Source organism: Melozone crissalis, unplaced genomic scaffold, assembly GCF_028551555.1.
Source record: "Melozone crissalis strain CALT ecotype California unplaced genomic scaffold, PUWL_Pcris_2 ptg000079l_1, whole genome shotgun sequence".
NCBI classification, from domain to species: Eukaryota; Metazoa; Chordata; class Aves; order Passeriformes; family Passerellidae; genus Melozone; species Melozone crissalis.
Window position 1 is genome coordinate 3826642 of NW_026535856.1, and position 8410 is coordinate 3835051.

Sequence of the window (8410 nt, forward strand, 5' to 3'; positions counted from 1 at the left end):
CCAATCAGGTTTCCCATCCCCATCACTCCTTTGTCCCGCAGGGCTCCGGTTGGCCGTGACCCTGCTGGAGCGCATGGGGGCCCTCCAGCCCCCCGGGGGGTCCCTGCTCCTCCTCTGCCGAGAGTCCGGGTTCGGTTTCGGCAGTTTTGAAATGGAATGGGCTCGACAGAGGCCCTGGAAGGGGCTGGAATGGGTCGCGGGGATCAGGTACGATGGTGCTTACACCGAGTACACGCCATCATTCAAGGGCCGGTTCACGATCTCCAGGGACAACGGGCAGAGCTCGGTGACGCTGACCAAGAACAACCTCAAGGACGAGGATTCCGCTGTTTATTTCTGTGCCAAACGCACTTATGGTGATAATTGGGCCTTTGCTGATGCTTATCATTTTGTCCCCGACCCCGTGCCCTTGCTCCCCTCCTGTCCCCATTCCCCTGGCCCTTCCCACAAACCCCAAGCCCTGACCCTGTTCCTGTCCCCTTGTCCCAACCCTGATAAGACCCAGATATCTGATTTGGGCTGATCCCCGAGCCATGCAGGCCAATCTGGATAAATCTTGGAGACAGAGTGCCCCAACACCCAATCAGCTCAGAGATGCCACCATCTCAGCAAGCTCAGTGATTTCAGCTCTTTAGTGATTCTCAGCTCCCTCAGGATTTCAGCTATTTAGTGATTTCTGCTCTTTCGTGATTATCAACTCTCTCAGGATTTCAGCTCTTTCGTGATTCTCAGCTCTCAGGATTCCAGCTCTTTGCTCATACGCTGGGGCGCCTTTGGCTGGGTCAGAAACAGACGGACAGAGGGGAGCAGGAGAGGTCCTAGTAGTTCCACAGCCATGGTTCATTGAGGGATCTGTGAGGGGTTGCAGTGACAGCTCTTCTCCTGTCAGATGGGCTAAACCAGCCCATTTTATAGGGTACAGGGGGATCCAAACGTGTCCAACAGCAAGGGTAAGGGAGAAGTCACCAATGGGGTTACAGAGAGAAGCTCTAGTGTGAGAGGCAGAAGACAGGAGATCATTTTGCTGTTCCATCATGACTGACCAGTTCCAGCTGTTACGTCTCAATCCTGCATGGAGCTCTCGCAATCTCTGTGGACTCTGCTAAAGGACATGAGGTCAACACGATAGGCAACAGTCTCCCAGCCAGTACCATCATCAACAGATTGGCGCAGAAATAGGATCCGGAATCCTTGACCTTGAGGTTGTTCATGGTCAGCGTCACCGAGCACTGCCTGTGGTCCCTGGAGATTGTGAACCGGCCCTTGACAGACGGCGCGTAGGCAGTGGTGCCACCACTGGTGGTCCCTGCGAGCCACTCCAGCGCCTGTCGGAGTCTCTGGCAGATCCAGAGCATGGTGGAACTGCCAAAACTGAACCCGGACCCTCGGCAGAGGAGGCGCAGGGACCCCCCACGGGGCTGGAGTCCCCCCCTGCACTCCAGCAAGGTCACGGCCACCCGGAGCCCTGTGGGAAAAAGGGGAGATGGGGATGGGAAACCTGATTGGTCAAGAGTGCCCAAATTCACATGGCATGCTTCAAAAATGGGGCAGGACTCACATGGGTGGAGGATGATGAACTCCATGGTTCCCAGTTTAGGGCCCAGAGTCAGGATTTGGGTCAAGGGTTGAGCTTTGGCCCCATCCCCATCTCCCCTTTGTCCCGCAGGGCTCCGGGCGGCCGTGACCCTGCTGGAGTGCGGGGGGGACCTATAGCCCCTCCGGGGGTTCCCTGATGTTGCTGTGCCGTGCATCTGGGTTTGATTTTTGCAGTTTTGGGATGGGCTGGATGCGCCAGAGACCCGGGCAGGGGCTGGAATACATCGCCAGTATCAGCAACACTGGTGGTTGCACCTACTACACGCCATCGGTCAAGGGCCGGTTCAGGATCTCCAGGGACAACGGGCAGAGCTCGGTGACGCTGACCATGAACAACCTCAAGGACGAGGATTCCGCCATTTATTTCTGCACCAAATGCGCTAGTAGTAGTTACGGTGGTAGTGTTGCTGCTTTTAGTGACGATTCCGGCAGTGGCCCCAGCCCTAGAATGGTCACCAGATGTCTCCACTCCCAGTGATCCTTCCTCCAGAGCCCAGCTTTTCTCCACAAGTGTTAAAGAGTTTCCCCCAAACTCCGCCCCTGCTGCCTACACCCTACACTTTCCCCCAGTTTTGCCCATTTCACCAAAATCTCCCCCAGCTCCCGGGCCCTGATTGGAGGAGGCCTGAACTGGAGGCCAGGGGTGAAGGTTTGGGGCCAATGGTTGAGTTTTGGGGCAGGAGCAGGGGAGGGTTTGGGGTCAGTGCTGACCATTGGTGCAAATGGGGACAAAGGGTCAAGGTCTGAGTCAATGGGTGAGGTTTGGGAGAATGATCAGAGGGTTGGGGAAACCTGGGGACCCAACAACAAAGGCCGGCCTGAAACCAGCACCAATACCATAAGCTTCGTAATTACAACCAGGAAAATAACACTTCGCACAGAAATAGATGACAGAATCCTCATCCTTGAGGTTGCTCATGGTCAGCGTCACCGAGCTCTGCCCGTTGTCCCTGGAGATCCTGAACCGGCCCTGCACTCATGGCGCATAGTAGGGGTCAGCAGAGGTGCTGATCCCCGCGAGCCACTCCAGCCCCTGCCTGGGTCTCTGTCAGACTCAGAGCAGGTCAGAACTGCCGAAACTGAACCCGGACCCTCGGCACAGCAACATCAGGGACCCCCCAGGGGGCTGGAGGTCCCCCCCGCACTCCAGCAGGGTCACGGCCACCTGGAGCCCTGCAGGACAAAGGGGAGATGGGGATGAGGCCAAAGATCAACCCTTGACCCAAATCCTGACCCTTGGCCCCAAACTGTGAACCATGGACCATCCCATCCTGGTTATTTTGCCCCTGCTGCCTCTCCAAGTTGGGTCCCACACGCTTTTTCTGGCATGGCCAGGTTCCCTTCGGGTCCGCAGCCAATCAGGTTTCCCATCCCCATCTCCCCTTTGTTCTGCAGGGCTCTGGGCAGCCGTGACCCTGCTGGAGTGCAGGGGGGACCTCCAGTCCCCCAGGGGGTCCCTGCGCCTCCTCTGCCGAGGGTTCGGGTTCAGTTTCGGCAGTTTTCCATGCAGTGGTTCCGCCAGAGAAACGGGCAGGGGCTGGAGTGGGTCGCTGGGATCAGGAACGATGGTTCGAGCACCGGGTACGCGGATTCAGTCCAGGGCCGGTTCAGGATCTCCAGGGACAACGGGCAGAGCTCGGTGATGCTGACCATGAACAACCTCAAGGACGAGGATTCCGGATCCTATTTCTGTGCCAAACGTGCTTATGCTGATAATTGGGGCCCTCCTGCTATTTGTAAATGCACCATTGGTGGATCCATCCCCATCGCTGTGTCCCCACCTGTCCCCAAAGGCGAAGACCCTTCCCCCACACCCCCGTCCCATCATCTGACCCTTTGTCCCAGACCTGCCCCATTTCCACCCATGGTGACCAAAGACGCCAAACCCCGTCTGGTGGTGCCCCAAACCCAACTGAGTTGGTGCAAGAATTTGCCAAATTTCACCCAAAATCTCAGCCCTTTGGGCACTTTTGGGGGACCAGGATGAGATTTGGGGCTGACAGTTGAGTTTGGGGCCAGAGCCAGGGGAGGGTCTGTGGCCAATGGGCAGCATTGGGGCAACGGGGGCGAGGTTGGGACAAAGGGTCAGGGTGAAGGTTTGGGGCCAATGGTTGAGTTTTGGGGCAGAAACAGGCGAGGGTTTGGGGTCAGTGCTGACCATTGATGCAAATAGGGACAAAGGGTCAAGATCTGAGACAAGAGGTGAGGTTTGGGACGAAAATCGAAAATTTGGAGATCCAATGATAGGACAGGAGCAAAATCTAGAAGTTTGACGCTACCAACAGCATTGTCACCATGATTAGCAACAGCCCAACAACCGGCACAAAAAGCCCTGGCACAGAAATAGGATCCGGAATCCTCGTCCTTGAGGTTGTTCATGGTCAGCGTCACCGAGCTCTGCCCGTTGTCCCTGGAGATCCTGAACCGACCCTTGACCGATGGTGCGTAGCAGATGTTTCCACCAGTGTTGGTGATCCCCGCGAGCAACTCCAGCCCCTGCCCGGGTCTCTGGCGGATCCAGCCCAGCCCAAATTGGCCAAAACTGAACCCGGACCCTCGGCAGAGGAGGCGCAGGGACCCTCCGGGGGGCTGGAGGTCCCCCCCGCACTCCAGCAGGGTCACGGCCACCCGGAGCCCTGTGGGACAAAGGGGAGATGGGGATGAGAAACCTGATTGGTAAAGAGTGCCCAACTTTGCATGGCATGCTTCAAAAATAGGACAGGACCCACCTGGCAGGAGGATGATGAACTCCAAGGGTCCCAATTTGGGCCAAGGGTTAGGATTTGGGTCAAGGGTTGAGCTTTGGCCTCATCCCCATCTCCCCTTATTCCCGCAGGGCTCCGGGCGGCCGTGACCCTGCTGGAGTGCGGGGGGGACCTCCAGCCCCCCCGGGGTTCCCTGCGCCTCCTCTGCCGAGGGGCCGGGTTCGATTTTGGCAGTTTTGGGCTGGGCTGGATGCACCAGAGACCCGGGCAGGGGCTGGAGTGGCTTGCAGGGATCAACAGCAGTGGCAGGACCTACTACGTGCCGTCAATCAAGGGCCGGTTCATGATCTCGAGGGACAACGGGCAGAGCTCCGTGACGCTGATCATGAACAACCTCAAGGACGAGGATTCCGGATCCTATTTCTGTGCCAAATGTTACAGCAGTAGTTGGGGTGGTGGTCGTGCTGCTTACGGTGTTGATGGTGGTTGTGGCCCCAAGCCTTTTGTTCTGTGTTCTCAAATATCTCAGAATTCTCTGATCCTTCCCTAAAATCCCCACCCCTGTTTTTCAAATCTTGACCATTTCCCCCAAATGCCACCATCACTTCCCCAATTCCCAGTTTCGCCTTAATTTTCCCCATTCCTCCCCAGCCTGTCCCTTCCCCACCGTCCCAGTGCAGAACAGGGATCGCTCCAGGGCCCTTTGCACACAAAGCTTTTTGTGCAGCCGGCGCTCTGCCGCAGTGCCCCGAGGCTGAGCTGCCCTCTGCCAAACACAGATATTCACAGTGACCAAAAACAGGAACTTTCTGTTTCCTTTCCTGCCCCGGCCGGGCCCCGGCAGCTGCCGGGGAGGAAGTGGGGGGAGGCTGCGGAGCCCCAAAATCACAGCGTCTGCTCCTCCCTCCCTCCCTCCCTCCCTCGCTCCCACCTGGGGCTTCAATTCTCCCTCAGCGGCCTCGGTGTCTGGGGCTGCTCCTTGGGGCTGGGCTGGAATCCTCTCTGGGAGCTCTGGACATGGTGACGATGCTGGTGGTGGCCCCAAACCCCCATCCCTGGCTCCCCAAATGTCCCAAAATCCCCAGATCCTGCCCCAAATCACAACCCTTGACCCAATTCTTGACCTTCTCCCCCAGTGTCCACCATCTCTGCCCCAACTTTCTACTTTATCCCAATTGTTCCCATTTCACCCAAATCTCCCCCAGCTCCCCGGGCCCTGATTGGAGGAGGCTTGAACTGGAGGCCAGGGGTGACAGTTTGGGGCCAATGGTTGAGTTTTGGGGCAGGAGCAGTGGAGGGTTTGGGGTCAGTGCTGACCATTGGTGCAAATGGGGGAGATTTGGGACAAAGGGTCAAGGGCTGAGGTTCGGGGGGAGGGTCTGGGTTTGGGGACTGGGAGGCTCAAAAAAAAGGACTCAGAAAAAAACCACCATGACCAACATCATCCCAATCAATGCCTTTACCAGCAGCAGGACCACAACAACCAGCCCAAATTTTGGCACCGAAATAGGATCCGGAATCCTCGTCCATGAGGTTGTTCATGGTCAGCGTCACCGAGCTCTACCCGTTGTCCCTGGAGATCGTGACCCGGCTCTTGACCGATGGCGCGTAATAGATGTAAGCACCAGTGTTGCTGATGTAGGCGACCCATTCTAGCCCCTGCCTGGGTCTCTGTCTCTGAACCCAGTTCATGGCAAAATTCCCAAAATCAAACCCGGGCCCTCGGCAGAGGAGGCGCAAGGACCCCCCGGGGGCTGGAAGTTCCCCCCGCACTCCAACAGGGTCACGGCCGCGCGGAGCCCTGCGGGACAAAGGGGAGATGGGGATCAGAAACCTGATTGGTTCAGAAGGGGAAAAGGGGCGGGGCCACCTGGGAGGGGCAGCAGGAGCAGCAGGGCCAGGAGCCGGAGGGAGCTCAAGGCCATGGCCATGATGTTCCGGGGTTGGGGATGGTTAATGCTGGTTTTAGTTTTGAAATCAATGTGGAACACTCAGGTCTAGGTGTGCAATTAATAATGAGAATATTGAGTTAACTTTTAGGGTTTGAGGGACCTCAGGATTCCAGAAAAATGTGATGGAGATTTGGGACCAAACCAGTGGAGTTATGAGGGAAATTGGTAAAGATTTGGGGATGGGCTCCGGGCAGCCGTGACCCTGCTGGAGTACAGGGGGGACCTTCAGCCCTCCGGGGGGTCCCTGCGCCTCCTCTGCCGAGGGTCCGGGTTCAGTTTTGGACAATTTGGGATGGGCTGGGTGCGCCAGAGACCCGGGCAGGGGCTGGAATTTGTCGCAGGCATTGACAGCGATGGATACACCAGATACCTGTCTGTGTTCAAGGGCCGCGTCACGATCTCCAGGGACAACGGGCAGAGCTCGGTGACGCTGACCATGAACCACCTCAAGGACGAGCATTCCGGATCCTATTTCTGTGCCAAATGTGCTTCTGCTGGTTGGGATGCTTATGCTGCTGCTGTTGCTGTTGGACGCCATCCCCGTCCCTGTGTGCCCCCCTACCCCGTTCCCCCGGATCATTCCCTCCAGCCCTTGACCCCATTGGTGACTACCATAGACCAAATCTGGCCCATTTTCCCCAAATCTCGGCCATTTGCACCCAGGTTTGGAGACCTAGGCTGAGACGTGGAGCCCAGAGCTGAGGTTTGGGGCCAGGAGCTGAGAATGTGGGGCAGAGCCAGTTCAGAGCTGGGACATGGGGACAGGAATGGAGTCAGGGGCTGGGGATTGGGGAAGGGTCTGGGGAATGGGGACAGGGGGGGACACGGCCATGGCGAGGCATCAATGCCATAGGCATCATTAACAGCACCATTATCATCAGCACCCCTGGCACAGAAATAGGATTCGGAATTCTCGTCCTTGATGTTGTTCATGGTCAGCGTCTCTGAGCTCTGCCCGTTGTCCCTGGAGATCGTGACCTGGCCCTTGACCGATGGACTGTAGTACGTGTAAGCACCAATGCTCCAGATCCCCGCAACGTATTCCAGCCCCTGCCCGGGTCTCGGGCAGATCCATTGCATGGGAAAACTTCTGAAACTGAACCCGGACCCTCGGCAGAGGAGGTGCAGGGACCCCCCGGGGGGCTGGAGGTCCCCCCCGCACTCCAGCAGGTCACGGCCGCCCGGAGCCCGGCAGGACAAAGGGGAGATGGGGATGGGGCAATGCAAAGGTCCAGCAGAGCTTTCCAATTAATTAATGGATGGATTGGGTCTAATTGCAGGGTTTAGGGAACTTTTCCATACAGGAAATTTCTGTTAGATATTTGAGGCCCAACAAAAGGAAATTTGGGGCAAAATCAGTGAAGGTTTAGGGACGAGGAAGAGGCCATGTCCCTGCTGGAGTCCGGGGGGGACCTCCAGCCCCCCGGGGGGTCCCTGCGCCTCCTCTGCCAAGGGTCCGGGTTCAGTTTTGGCGTTTATGGAATGTTCTGGATCCATCAGAGATCCAGGCAGGGGCTGCAGTGGCTCGCAGGGATCAGCAGTGGTGGTTACACTGAGTACGCGCCATCGGTCATGGGCCGGTTCAGGATCTCCAGGGACAACGGGCAGAGCTCGGTGACGCTGACCATGAACAACCTCAAGGACGAGGATTCCGGATCCTATTTCTGCGCCAAGGCTGCTGGTGCCAGTTGGGGTAATGATGTCTCTGCTCTTTGCCCCTTCCCCTTGACTGGGTCCCCTCCTGCCCCCAGGCCCCAGACCCTTCCACCAAATCTCAGCCCTTGACCCCATTCTTCACCCTTGGTCCCAGATCTCCCCCAGTTCCACCAACGCCAACCACGGAGGCAAAACCCCCAATCGGGTTCTGCCCCAAACCCAATAAAGTTTGCACGAAAATCACCCAATTCTGCCCAAAAACCCCACTTTGTTCTCCCAGCCACAGCTGCTGACACGAATCCCCAATTCTGACCAAAATCAGGACCCTGGGCCTCAAACCCCGACCTTCAGAGCAAAGTTTTAGGGCACAAAGGGGAGATTTGGGGTCGGGAGTTGTGGTTTGGGGTCAGCGGGTGAGAATTGGGACCGAGGCACAGCAAGGTTGGGATCGATGGTCAAGGGCTGGGTGTGGGCTGGGGGTTAGGGGGAAGGGTCTGGGCA